Consider the following 6,000-nt stretch of genomic DNA (forward strand, 5'->3'; position numbering starts at 1 on the left):
AAAAAAAGCTGTACTGTTAAAGTGAATGCAAGACGGAATGCCCCGAAAGAGGACATTGCAGTCGTGGTGGGAACAATCATCAATTCCAGACTCGACTACGCAAATGCCCTCTATCTAGGACTCCCCAAATACCAAATCACTCGTCAGCAAGTCGTTCAAAATACGGCCGCTCGACTAGTGACCGGAAAAAAAACATGGGAATCAACCTCACCTTCACTGAGATCCCTTCATTGGTTGCCAGTAAAAGACAGAATCACTTTCAAGGCACTCTGCCTAATACATAAGTGTATTCAAGACAACGCCCCCCAATATCTATGCGAAAAAATAAAAGCCCATAACCCCAATCGCATTCTGTGATCCACCAATCAAAACCTACTCCAGATACCCAAAGCCAGATACAAGTCCAAAGGAGATCGACGATTTGCAGTCCAGGGACCTCGCCTGTGGAATGCACTACCAACCACCATCCGACTGGAGTCGGACCACTTGGCCTTCAGGAGAAAGATTAAAACCCATCTCTTCTGAGGTCAAGGGGTTTTCCTTACCCATGAAATGGATACAGCGGCCAGAGGCGATTCAGTTCGCATGTGATGCGCTTTACAAATTTCTCACTCACTCACTGAAGAGAAATTTTTTGAATTTGCATAAGAACATTTAAACAATTTTTGTTAAGATGGAGTGCTCTGATGATACAATTACCCTGAATTTTTCGAGGAACTTTCAAATGAAATTTGACGCAATGACAGCAAAACGGAAGGCCCTGACGAACACATTTTTTTATAAATATGCATACAAAAATTTAAGAAAAACTGTGCTCGTGAATGCAAGATAGAATACCCTGAAGAACAATTTTCAGATTTTACATAAGAACATTCAAACAAAATGTGACTTAGCGATGGCAAGATGGAGTGCTCTGATAGACAAACACCCTGAATATTTCAAAGAAACTTTCAAACGAAATTTGACTCAGTGACATCAAGACAGAATGCTCTGACGAACACATATTTTTTTATTTTTTTTTCATACGCAAGTTAAAAAATGTGTACTCGGTGAATGCAAGAATGTCCTGAAAAGCAATTTTTAGAATTTGCATAAGAACATTCAAACAAAATTTGACTCAGCAATGGCAAGATTGCTCTGATGGACAATTACCCTGAATTTTTCGAGGAACTTTCAAATGAAATTTGATGCAATGACAGCAAAACGGAAGGCCCTGACGAACACTTTTTTTTTTAATTTGCATACGAAAATTTAAGAAAAGCTGTACTCGGTGAATGCAAGTTGGATTACTCTGAAGAACAATTTTCAGAATTTACACAAGAACATTCAAACAAAATTTGACTTAGCGAAGGCAAGGTGGAGTGCTCTGATGGACAAATACCCAGAATTTTTTGTAGGAACTTTCAAATGAAATGTCACTCAATGACAGCAAGATGGAATGCCCTGACGAACAAATATATATATTTGCAAATGAAAATTTAAGAAAAGCTATAGTCAGTGAATGCAAGACGGAATGTCCTGAAGAGCAATGTTTAGAATTTGCATATGAACATTTAAACAAAATTTGGACAATTACCCTGAATTTTTCAAGGAACTTTGAAATGAACTTTGACGCAATGAGAGCAAGACAGAATGCTCTGACAAACAATTTTTTTTTTTTATTTGCATGCGCAAGTTCAAAAAAAAGCTGTACTGTAAAAGTGAATGCAAGACGGAATGTCCTGAAGAACTATTTTTTCAATTTGCATAAGAACATTTAATCAAAATTTGGCAAGATGGACAATTACCCTAAATTTTGTCGAGGAACTTTCAAATGAAATTTTACACAAAACGGAAGGCCCTGACAAACACATTTTTAGTTTTTAATTTGCATACGAAAATTTAAGAATGGCAAGGTGGAGTGCTCTGATGGACAATTACCCAAATTTTTTTGTAGGAACTTTCAAACGAAATTTGATGTCAGGACAGAATGCTCCGACGAACACATTTTCGTTTAGAATTTGCATACGAAAATTTAAGAAAAGCTGTACTCGGTGAATGCAAGATGGAATACTCTGAAGAACAATTTTCAGAGTTTACATATGAACATTTAAACAAAATTTGGACAATTACCCTGAACTTTCAAATTAAATTTGACGCAATGACAGCAAGACAGAATGCTCTGGCGAACAATTTTTTTTTTTAATGTGCATACTCAAGTTCAAAAAAAGCTGTACTCAGTGAATGCAAAATGGAATGTCCTGAAGAGCAATTTGCAAAAGAACATTCAAACACAATTTGGCAAGATGGAGTGCTCTGATGGACAATTGCCCTGAATTTTTCGAGGAACTTTCAAATGAAAAGTGACTCAATGACAGCAAGACGGAATGCTCTGACGAACATTTTTTTTTTGTTAGAATTTGAATACAAAAGTTCAAACGATATTTGACTTATGCCGCGTACACACGATCATTTTTCGGCATGTAGAAAAAACGACGTTTTTCCAACTTCATCATTTAAACGACGTTGCCCACACACCATCGTTTTTTAAAAATGCTCTAGCAAAGCGCAGTGACGTACAACGCGTACGACGGCGCTATAAAGGGGAAGTTCCATGCGGATGACGCCACCCTTGGGGCTGCTTTAGCTGATTCCGTGTTAGTAAAAGACGGTTCGCGCTTTTCTGTCTGTTACAGTGTGATGAATGTGCTTACTCCATTATGAACGGTAGTTTTACCAGAACGAGCGCTCCTGTCTCATAACTTGCTTCTGAGCATGCGCAGGTTTTTAACGTCGTTTTAGCCCACACACAATCATTTTTTACAACCCGAAAAACGACAACGTTTAAAACGTTGTTAAAAATTGCAGCATGCTCGAAAAAAAAAATGTAGTTTTTCAGAAGCCGTAAAATGATGTGAAGCCCACACACGATCATTTTAAATGACATTTTTTTTAAAACAACGTTTTTTTTCATGCCGAAAAATGATCGTGTATACGCGGCATTAGTGATAACAAGATGGAATGTTCTCTGAAGAACAGTTTTCAGAATTTGCATTCGAACAACATTTTATGGCAAGCTGGACAATTTTTCAGAATTTTCCGTAGGAACGTTCAAACTTTATGGTCAGCTTTAGACAGTTGTCACAGGAAACAGTTGTCCCCATTGGGAGATGTTTTGATTTCATCTCAAAATTTTTTAATTCCTCCTAACTTTTTTTGTCTCGATGACAAATCGACAGGGTCAGCTACAGCAATAAAAACTGGACAGAGGATCTAATACTTCCCAAAAACTAAAAAGTGTATAAGAATAAAATGTAAACAAACTTTATTAAAGCTCAAAGTTAAAAGAACATTGAATAGCAAAATCGCTAATCAGCAGCTTGGATGGTCATAGCAAACATGTAACCGGCTAGATCGATTTAGTTTGGAAGTTCACGTAAAATCCCGACATGTTTCGCATATTAGCTTTGTCAGGGGACATACGAGTAGAACACAGAATTTTCACGATACCAGCCAGAAAGAAACCTCCCAATGTAGACCACTACCCAGAGGATGGGGCGGACAAATATTCAGCAAGAAGAGGGTTCAAGGTGGCCACAGAGGGCACTCGGTGACTTAAAAACGATATAAACAAGGCATGGGGTGGAGGAGGGCACCTGAAGTGAAGGTGAAATAGTATCACTGAGAAGTACACCTGTACATAGTGGTATAATGAAAAGGTCGCCCTCCGTCTCTTGCTGGGTATTTGTCCACCCCATCCTCTGGGTAGTGGTCAACATTGGTTTCTTTCTGGCTGGTATCGTGATGTCGTATCGTATGTCCCCTGACTAAGCTAATATGCGAAACATGTCGGGATTATACATGAACTTCCAAACTAAATTGATCTAGCCGGATACCTGTTTTTTTTTTTAACGACCATCCAGCTGCTTTTTTGCTACTTTTGCTATTCAATGTTCTTTAAACTTTATTAAAGTTTGCTTAAATTTTATTCTTATACATTTGTTTTTCATCATTATTTGTACAGCACCGGTAAAATCCCCTCAATTCTATATACTATGATTTTGGCATGAGGTGCTAATCTTTCTGGGTGTTCTACCTTAAGTCGGACTCAACTTCTTCAAACTAAAAAATGTTGCCCTTCTATAATACACTTTAAGGTGATGGATCCCAGATTTGGTGCCCGTCTCTTACCTGCTGAACCGGCTCTGCTGTTTATCTGCCTGGCAACCTTTGAATGCGTCCTTGGCATGTAGTTGCTGGTACCGGCGGCTCCACACACGCTCTTATCTACCTCCTATACTCTTATTCCGTCCAAAGCCCTATTTCCTCTTCTGTATATTCCAGGATTTTATGAGGACCCATCACACTCACCTCCTCATCCAGACCCTCTCTCTCTCTTCTCTCCTCACCCTCCTCCTGATTGTGACCGAGCTCTCGCACCGTCAGGCTTTTGTCAGGCAGTCTCACCTGGCCCAGAGCAGCTCCCAGAATCTGGCCCGACCTGTCTGTCTGGAAGTCTCACCTAGTGCAGGTTCCGTCTCCTCCCCCCTCCCTCCGTGCAGGTGCATTGATAAGGGACTTGTCACCTATAGCAATTGTCCCGGTGACGCACGTAGGCAGAGAGAGAGCGATGTGGTGCCTCCCTGGGAGGGGTGTCAGGAGGGGGGGTGACCTCCAAAATAAATAATAATAATAAAGAAAAAAAGAGATCAACATCAAACGTGGAATGATATTGTGATCATCGCCCTTTGCTAATAGAGGAACGCAGAGGTCAGGTGTGCAGCACCGGGGGGGGGGTTCAGAAAGGATATTCGGGGATATTTGGGATTGGCGCGGTTGGTGCAGGTTAAGCCGACATTCACCAAACCTTTGCTGCAGGTGAATCTTCCAGGTGCATGACTGCGATTGATTCCCGGCTTTGGAAAGCGTCCCACAATGCCTGGGAATATAAATCCTATATATAGAGGGCGTGTCAGCCACATTACTGAAATCTCAGATCATCTCCGGGATAAAAGCAAAAACTAAACACAGGTAAAGGCTCACTTTTGCAGTTTTGGAGGGGGGGGGCAGGAAAAACACATGGTTAAGCCGCATTTTTACCCCCTTAAACTGCAAGGTTAGCCTGATGGGGGGTGTACACATGCAGCAAAAATTATCCCTACTGTCAGTGCCGGGACAAGGTCACCCAGAGCCCAGGGCAAACATGCCAGACTGTGCCCCCCCCCCAATGTAGATGTATGAGCATTATGTGTCAGCAACCCCCCCCCCCCCCAAAAAAAGCTCTAATCTGCATGACTACCCCCAAGCATCACCCCCTCCTCAGTACAAATTCACCCCCCTGCTGAAATTTCCCATCCCAGCACAAATGACCCCCCCCCCCAAAAAAAAAATCACTCCTTCTAGCACAAATCCTCTACCCCTCAAATTTCTCCTATGGTTACGCATCTTCTCCCCCCTCCCAGCACCACTCCTTCCCATCCCCTCTCCTAGTACAGCCCCCCCCCAATCATTCCTACTAGCACAAATACCCCCACCCTCCCTCCTAGTGCAAATCTACCCCAATCATCCATACTAGCACAAATCCACCCCTCTCCTAGTATGACCCCCCCAATCTCATCCCCACTAACGCAAATCCCCCCCATTCCCCCTCCTAGTGCAAATCCACCCCAATCATCCATACTAGCACAAATCCACCCCCATCACCCCTCCTAGTACAAACCCCCCTCCTAGTATGAACCGTCCAATCATCCCTACTAGCACAGTGATCTATGAGAGGAAATAATACCTGGAAGTTACACTGACACATCACTCTACAAAAAAAAAATATCCCTGGCACTCGGACGGTTCTACCCCCCCCCCTGTATCCTCTAGGAATATCTGTGCTCGCCATCCCCTGGACCTGACTCCCCCCGCTCTCCCATCCCCCTCCTCTGGATTCCTCCTCATCACTCGCTCTGTAATTGCCGATCCTGCAAGCGCCGGAGGCCAAATTCATAAAAGCAATTTGATTAGATTCTAAAT

The 6,000-nt window shown here is 42.1% G+C and overlaps 1 protein-coding gene across 3 annotated transcripts in view; it reads right to left on the reverse strand.

Moving 5' to 3' along the window:
* RNF225 (ring finger protein 225) overlaps positions 1-4,549 on the reverse strand; it is a 52,216-nt gene extending 47,667 nt beyond the window's left edge. For 2 of the 3 annotated variants that reach the window (XM_040324997.1, XM_040324998.1), the window contains exon 1: positions 4,171-4,549. The gene's annotated coding sequence lies outside the window, so the exon portion shown is untranslated. The remainder of the gene's footprint in view (positions 1-4,170) is intronic. The other variant, XM_040324996.1, reaches the window with a different exon arrangement.
* Between the last annotated feature and the right edge of the window lie 1,451 nt (positions 4,550-6,000).

The sequence above is a fragment of the Rana temporaria genome, chromosome 9, assembly GCF_905171775.1.
Source record: "Rana temporaria chromosome 9, aRanTem1.1, whole genome shotgun sequence".
In the NCBI taxonomy this organism is placed as follows: domain Eukaryota; kingdom Metazoa; phylum Chordata; class Amphibia; order Anura; family Ranidae; genus Rana; species Rana temporaria.